Source organism: Arachis ipaensis, chromosome B09 (assembly GCF_000816755.2).
Source record: "Arachis ipaensis cultivar K30076 chromosome B09, Araip1.1, whole genome shotgun sequence".
In the NCBI taxonomy this organism is placed as follows: domain Eukaryota; kingdom Viridiplantae; phylum Streptophyta; class Magnoliopsida; order Fabales; family Fabaceae; genus Arachis; species Arachis ipaensis.
In genome coordinates, this window is record NC_029793.2 from 15,866,266 (window position 1) to 15,875,618 (window position 9,353).

Genomic DNA, 9,353 nt, shown 5'->3' on the forward strand with positions numbered 1-9,353 from the left:
ATAATTTTAATAGATAAAAAAATTGTATTTTTTAAATTTTATATTATCTTAAATTATTTTTAATTTTACTATACTTTTAGAATTATTATTTTTATTTTCATTATATCCTTTTTTGGTATTATGTTATTCTCTTCTCTAACTATTTTATGTATATAAATCAATTATTATCTCATCGCTACTATTATTATATTGCATTATTCTCTTAATCTTCCTTCTTTTTTATTCTACTTCCACTACAAAAAAGGTTAAAATGGCAGTTTTTTTAGAAATTACGGCGGTTCCAACCGCCATTATTACCAAAAACAGTGTCTCCAAGAAACGTCGATATTCTAGACGCGATGCTGATTATTACGGCGGTTTTCAGAAAACCGCCACAATTACCTATAGATAATACAGTGATTTTTTGAATTGTTTAAAATGGCAGCTATAACCACCATTCTTACCATGATGTAGTGGTAGGGGTGGCAAACGGGCCTAAATCCGACGGGTCGGCTCGCGTAACCCGCCAAAAAAGGCGGGCTGAGCTGGAAAATTGGGACCGCCAAATAGCAAAAGTCCGCCTAACCAGCACTGCTGAAACTGCGGATTTTGGCAGGGCGGGGCGGGCTTCCCCGCCGGGCTTAGTATTTCTTTGGCAAGGGGTATTTTTACAATTTTTTTGCCAAAATCTAACTTCTCCCAACCCAACTTACAAGAGAATGAAGATGAAAATTGAATATTTTGGACTATGTTTATTTTGTTTTAGAGACTATATTTATAATTATGTTTTGGATTATGTTTATTTTGTTTTGAGAATATTTATAATTACAAAGACTTTAATGTTTGTGAATATAAAAATTATAATTTATTTATACTTTTAGAAATTATAATAGTTAAAAGTAGCGGAGCGAGGCGGGCTTCCCCGCTTGCCACCCCTATGTAGTGGCATCATTTTTGTTTAAAATGGCGGTTTCTAACCGCCGTTTTTACTATTATAACCGCCATTTTTACCATTTTTACCAGGATATAATGACATCTTTTGTGTTTAAAATGGCAGTTTCTAACCGCCGGTTTTACCAAAATATAATGGCATCATTTTCGTTTAAAATGACAGTTTTTAACTGCCGTTTCTACCAGTGTATAATGCCATCATTTTCATTTAAAAGGGGGGTTTCTAACCGCCGTTTGTACCTAATTATGATGACAATTTTATGCTTTTTAAAATAAGATTGAAACCACCAATTTAAAGTGATATTTTCGAAACTCACTTAAAAATCTCGTAATAACCAAAAGGCATAGCCATAAATCAAACATCATAAGATAATTTTTAATTCATACATGATCCAAAAGTCATAATCCAAGTCATAATTAAAATGGTATAATCCAAAAACAAAGTATCAAAGATTTTTCAATAATACGTCTTAACATATAATCCTTAATACATAAATTCTTTATCATGCAAGCATGTCATGCTTCCTTGTTGTTTGCTCCAGAAGACCTACTTCCTAACTCTTTTGGAGATGGAATCTCACTCTCTTGATCCAATCCCTACAACAAAAATATAATTATTATGAGTACAAAAAATACAAGAAAAAGACATATATTGATATATATTTTAATATAGAATTTTATTTTTTCCTATAAAGTTCTCTACCCTTCCACCTATCACTAATGCTATTGAAATTTTCCTTATTAAAAACAGAACTAATCTATCAAAGGATTTCTCACAGCCACAAACTGAAAAGTTCCATTCCATTTCCTTCTTTCTTCAATTATTTATGAATTAATTGAGCTAATATGAAAGCGCTCAGCACAATATTTCATTATTGTACTAGTGTACTACAACATTATCTGATCAATAGCAAGAACTAAGAAATAGAGGAACGATAAGAAAATCTATAATCAAAATTAATAAAAAAGGTTTTAGAGGTTGATGGTTTGCATGATTTTTGGACACTATATGATTTTTGGCTAAGTATCTCAAATCCATGCACAGTAATCATAATATCTGAGTTCATAAACTATTATGATAGAACAAGATATTAGTTATTATATCCACAAATACTAGCTCAATATTAGCAAAAAAATTATCACTTTTCTAGTTACCTGCGTAGGAAACCAAGTTACAAAATCTTTATTGACTCTTTTTTCTATCTTTACATTTGAAGGCTTTCTACCTTTAGATCGTCTTCGTACAAAATCTTTGAAGTCACTGTCAAATATGAAAGTTTAACTCTAACTAAACAACTATTTTCAAGTAAATAAAAAAATATGTACACAAATCCGTAAGCACTTACTCAATGAACAGTTTAACATATGGACAATTTAGAATCACATAACGATGTGCTTGTTTTTTTTTTCATAAGTGACAACTCAAATGCTGTGAAAGTTCCCTTAGAGTTACCCATTTGTGAAAAAAGCGAATCCACATGTGTACTGTAATTACCATCTGGACAATCATCAACACGTGGTGGCCTATTAAATCTTGTCTCAATCCTTTCTAAGTATCGAGAGCAAAATGTAAGAGCTTCTTCAGCTACATATCCCTCAGCTATAGAACCTTCTGATTTAGCTTTGTTTCGTACATAGAACTTCAAATGTCCAAAATACCTAGTTTGTATAATTGGCTTTAGTAAGCAAGATATAACTAAGTGACAGGTTAAATGAACAATGTTTGAAAAGAGATATTTATCTTTCAATAGGATACATCCACCTATAGTGTACTGATCCTCCAAATTTTGCTTCATCAACTAGATGACAGGTTAAATGAACCATGATTGTAAAGAAAGAATGAGGGAACAACATTTCTAAATGACAAAGGGTAAGGATTATTCAAGGTTGGAGCTTCTCAAGTTCTGTAAGACTTAAGCTTTTAGAGCACAACTGCAGTAACTTTATCTGGTAGCACATTACGTATGGAAATGGGTAATAGTTGCTGCATAAGGACGTAGCAATCATGGCTCTTCAATCCAGAGAGCTTTCTTTGCTTCAGGTCAACACACCGTGAAATATTACTCGAGAGACCATCTGGTACTCTAATATTCTTTATAGTACGCAAGAATATATCTTTCATAAAATTTGACATTGTGAACAAAAAGGGATGATATCTCCCATTTTCATCTGGCTATAAATCTTTCCTTATACCCATTTCTTTAAGATTCTTACGAGCTTTGAGATTATATCCTTTGACCTTCCAGTCTCATTGAGCAAAGTGTATAACACATTGTCGCAAACATTCTTTTCAATATGCATAACATCTAGATTGTAGCACAATAAGTTAGACCCTTAATAAGGAAGATAAAAAAAATATGCTTTTCTTCCTCCATATCCCCGATTCATCATCTTCTTCAACAACTTTTCGTCGAGTCCTCTTACCTTTATTTGCATGTAGTTCCTTCCCAAATGAAACATTGATGCCTTCAAGTTGTTCCAATATTTCTGACTCTGTTAGTGCTGCTGGAGAATCCCTCAACTCAACTTTTCTATTAAATTTTGCACGACTTAGCCTAAACTTATGACCCCTTTCTAAGAAACGGCGATGCCCCAAAAAACACCATTTTCCACCATGCTTTAATCTATATGAATCAGTGTTAAAGTTACATGTGGGACAAGCATATTTACTGTGTACGTTCCACCCAGATAAGTTACCAAGGCCTGAAAAATCACTAATTATCCATATTAATGCTACTCGCAATGTAAATATTTCATTCTTGAACCTATCTAATGTTTGAACACCATCATGCTATAACTCTTTTAACTCTTTGATAAAAAGTTGTAAGTATACGTCTATGTTGTTCTCCGGCATTTTCTCTCCGAGAATAATCATTGACAAGATAAGTGATGTTGGCTTCATGCACTCCCATGGAGGTCGATTGTATGGAATAAGCACCATTGGCCAAACGCTATAGTTTGTACACATAGCTCCAAAGGGGTTGAATCCATCAGCTGCAAGACCAAGACGTATATTTCGAGGATCTTCGGCAAACCTATCATGAAGTAAATCGAATGTCTTCCAAGCTTCAGAATCCCGCGGATGCCTCATCTTCGAATCTTTCTTTTCTGCCGAAGCATGCCATCGCATTGATTGAACAGTCTTAGAACACATGAATAATCGTTGAAGTCTCAGTTTTAGTGGAAAATATCGCAAGATCTTTGCCGGTTTATTCTCTTTAGCATCGCTCCATTTAGATGTCTTGCATCTTTTGCATTCTTGCAAATCTTCATCCTCCCCCCAATATAACATGCAGTCATTAGGGCAAGCAGGTATCTTGGTATAATTAAGCCCTAGTTTGTTTATGATTTTCTTGGCCTCATAGAATGTATTTGAAATCTTTGCATTTTCAAAAGCATCTTTTATTAACTTGAGGATTTCGGTCATGGTTTTGTCGCTTATTCTGTATAAACACTTTATATGATACAGACTAATCAAGAAAGATAGTTTTGAATACGTTGTGCACCCTTCATACAATTGTTCATTACCATCTTCCAACAACTAGTAAAATTCTAATTTTCTCCATTATGCTCTTCATTTTCTGCATTGTCTCCATCTCCATCTCCATCTTCATTCAAGTCAGGTCCAACAACTCCAAACGCGTCATTGAGGATTGTTACCATTGGATGTTGAGATGTCGAATCATCTTGTACAATATGACTAGTTTGATGAGCTTGTGACCCATCCAACTCCAACTGCTTCTTCACCATGCCAATACCAAACTTTGTAATTTTCTGGAAATGGCTTGACTACTAAATGTTCAAAAACTTTTTCTCTTGTTTTCCACTTGCCAAAACCACACACCGGACAAGAGCATTTAATCTGACGACCCCCGAGAGATCGATGCTCAAAAGAAAAATCCAAAAACTTGTTTAGACCATCTTTAAACTCATGCGTATTTTGTGGTTTTTCAATCCATGACTTATCGATTGACATGACTAAGAGAGACTACAAATAGGAATTATAAAAAATCTATTCATTAAATCTCTCTCTCTCTATATATATATATATATATGTGCAAGAAAATTATTCTTGTATGCGCAAATTAGATATTAAAAACTTACTTTCTTAAATAGTATTCTAAAAGAAAATATAAGAAAATTATAATTACCTCTTTCAAATGATAATTCTGTGACAGTCATAATAGTTTTGTGAATTTTTTTTTTCAAGTAGTTGTGTATATGCAAATTAATTTTTTCTACAAAATATAGAAGGAAAATAAATGAATAAAGATTATAGTCGCATCCTACTTAATAACTGAAATTAAAATAAACTTAAAACAACCAATTTGGCTAAAGTGTGAAAACCGAAAGATGGAAAATGAGGAATTGGGGTCTGATTCTAATGCTCAAATTGATGCTGAGACGACTTTAGATTCCTTGGAAAAAGTTGCGTGCTTGGAATTCTTTGCTTTCTTATAATTGAGGAATAAAACTACTTATGCATTAAACAAGGAATATATAGACTGAAGAATAATTAGAAAAATTTTAGAAAATTCAAAAAGTTACAATTGAAAAGCAATACAAAATATATATCCTAACAATTGATTTAGAAAATTTGCATGTATCTGAGTGTAACTAGTGTCTATATTCCATTACTAATTAACAACAATGTTATTCATAATTTGAAACGCGCAGCTTAAATCTTAACAACAATTCATTCCAAAGTCATCAAATCCGGCAGCGTTGTTCTGTATTGATTCTTGTTCCATAAAATTCAAAAACAAAGGGCAATATTAATTTATTTTTTCCATAAAACTCAAAAATAACAATTAGAGAAGAAAGGAGGAGGGAATTGATTTAGGCACATCTATAATTCTTGTATTCTTTAAAAATAAAAAGAAGAAAAAAAGGCAGGGTTTGAGTTCACACACAATGATGTAACAAGGGTTTGAGTTCACACACAATGACTGCCACAGAACTATAAAGATTTGAACTGATGAATATATATAATTAATAAGACTAAGACTGGTGGTCTTGGAGCTAGTTCTGGACTATATTCACATTGCTCAGAACCACCATAACCATTAACTCTTACTTCATTGCTCAATGCCAGCAGCAACACCAGTGCCACCTAAAACAGTATATCACTTACAGATTCATTGAATTTCTCCTAGATTAAGAATTTTCTCCAATATGCAAACAACAAAATCAATTTTTAACCATATCACCAAATCAAATGTGTTGCATTAGCATCAATTTTTAACCAAAGATAAAAAATTAAAGTTAGATGAAAAGAAATCCTCAGCGAAGATATAACAGCCAAAGGAAATATCATAACAAGGCTTCCCAGTTTAGGGGAACTATCAATTTTGATTACCCTTGTAGTAAGAATCTAAAATAGTTTTCTTTCATTTTCTAGAAAGCATTCTGCTTCACCTAAACACATATACTCAGGTTTAAGGGAGCTATTGAGCTTACCTTGGTAGCAAGAACTAAATAGTTTTTCTTCTTTTTACAAACAAAGATCCTGTCTAAAAACTTTTAAGGCTAGCAAATGGTTAAAATAACAGGTTATTTGAGATCTCATTTTATTATTAACTTTGAAATCACGGTCTGATGTTCATGATAATCTCAATAATTTTTTTGTTTTGGGATTAAAGAGAAAATTAGACAGCAAAAGAGGAATACAAAGGACAACAGATTCTCTTTATAAAAATGAGCAATCAGAAGAAAGGGTCACCTAAGAAGTAAACAGCAGAGAGCAAAAATCAAAGTTGAACAAGTGAACATCAGATCTAGAAAAGCAAGAACCTTTTTAAGTCTTGCAACTTCTTCAAGGGTCTGTGAATTCACAATGGCAAACTGCACACAGCACAAAAGCAGTATATTCACAATGTTTATAATTTATTTTTTAAGCAGTATATTCACAATGTTTATTACACAATGAATGGAATGGGCCCTCCAATGTGGTTGTTGCTAAGATCACTGCACAAGAAACAGAAAGTTTAATTTTTAGTTCAAATAATTACACAATTGGTGCTTAAGAGGTACTAAACTCTCTCGATTAATCAAACAGAACAATGTTTAACATGTCACTCATCAGTAAACACAATAATGAAATTGAAACAACACTTACATTTCTAAGATGGATGGAAAATTCAAATTCCTACCAAGCTCTCCACCTAAATTCAGGCCATCAAGTCTTCTGTCAACCCAAAATACAAGTTTTACTTAGCCTTATTGCACTTAATTAAGCTCTATCAATCAAACAACTAATGAAACATTGAAAATAATAACATTATCATTTCCAACCAATTATATAGAGCATGCAAACAATAACTCAATATTAACCAAAAATAGTTTAAAAAGAGGAGAACTTATCAGTATCATTTGATAATTGATACCATACAATCACCCAAAATATTAAATATCCAACTTCAGATAAGGATGAATCTACAGTTTTACCACTTCAAAGCATTTGATATTCAGTAACCATCTACAGTTTAGGAGCATTATTTTCATTTAACTATTTTCTCAATAGAATTGCTGCTCGTCACTTTCAAAAGTTTCTTCCGAACCCTAAAAGTTGAAATCGGACAAAATGTCCAAAATATGTATTGCGATACCGTAAGAGGAGGAATGAACCTCTACACCGGTTTTGGTTTGGAAGTTGACAAAGGAATTCCTTTTCTGCGGAATGCAATCCCTAACGGCGGATCTGAATGGAAAGGAAGGAAAGGAGAGACTCGTCAAAAAGGAAGGAAAGGAGAGGAAAGGAAGCTGACCTGGATCGTCGTAGAGGAAGGCGTTGATGATTTTGGCAGAGAAGACACAGAGGACGACAAGGAGAGGAAGATGGAGGAGACGTCATCAGAGGAAATCGCCACTGTAGGAGATTTCGTCGATGGAGATCGATGCCGGAGGAGATGTCACCGGAGAAGATCGTCGGAGAATGCAAGAGGATCGGAGATCGTCGCAGAGGCCATCCAGGAGAACAGCGTCACGGCGTAGTGTTTCAACGAAGTAAGGGTTTCTGAAATTAGGGATTGATAATTCTTGTTTTATACTTAGGTGATAATGGCAGTTCAAAACCGCGCTAATTATAAAAATCGCCACAAATCCAAAAATAAATTATGGCATCAATGAAAAATGTTAGAATATTCAAATGTTATGGCGGTTCTTTAAAACCGCCATAATATAAATGCCATTTTAATCCCTTTTTTTTGTAGTGTTTTATTTTCTCTTTATCCGACTACGTAATTAATTATGATCATTAGTTATATTATTTTTACGTATGCTTGGTAAGTCATTTTTTATTGTTTTAAGGAAAAATTTAAGACGTAATGCATCCAAAATTTTGGGTAAAATTATTAGTATTTGATATCAACAATCTTAAAAAATAGGGTAATTCACACCATCAATTCACTTGAGGATCAAAATTATACCAATATTTTAAAGTGAATTAACTTATATGCATAGTCGTAAAATAAATCTATGTAAGTTAAATCAACTAAATTTGATTTACGTTAATGTAAATTAAATAAATTTGATTCGATTTATTACTTTTGCAACATATACATGTAAATTGAATCTAGTTGATTCGATCATAGTTGTCAGAATCAAATCGGTGATCTAACCGATCAAGTTACTGATTCATTGATTTATTGGTTTAATTGATAAATTACTGGTTGAACCGATAGAACCGGTCCTACGTAAATAAAAAATAAAAAATAGTAAAAAATGAGTAAAGTGACAATTAGGTCTTTAAAGTTTTTGACTTCAGATTAATTAGCTCTTGAAAAATAAAGTACCAATTTAGTTCTCCATGCACGATAGTAAAACGGTGGACACGTTATATCCCTCTATTAATTTATTATGTGAAATTTAATAGTGATGTTTATATATCCCTATTAGTCCTAAGTCGAAATTTTCGAAGACCTACTACTTAACTCAATACTCTAAAAAAGTTTAAAATAAATATCTTTACTAACATGTTAATATGTAAATGTAAATATTAAAATATTTAATACTTATTTTAATAATGAATTAAGACTAAATTAAGTCTCGGTATAATGTTTAATGTAAAAATATATTGAATTATGTTCCTATATATAATTATTCTGTTTAATTATTCTATTTGTCTTTATATATAATTTTGCGAAATTTTTAATTAAATTCTTATATTTTTTTTCAATTGAGTTTCTATAACAAATCAGATTTTATAATTAAATCTCTACTAGAATTAACAAAATAATCTGTTAAACAAAACAAATATGCCTAACACTTGACTGAATATTCTATTTTATTTAACGTAATATTTTGTTAATTCTAAATTTTTGTCACATTAGGAACTTAATTATACAATTTGATAAGGTATAGATATCCAATTAAAAAAAATATAGAAATATAATTAAAATTTGATAAAACAATAAGAACTGGCG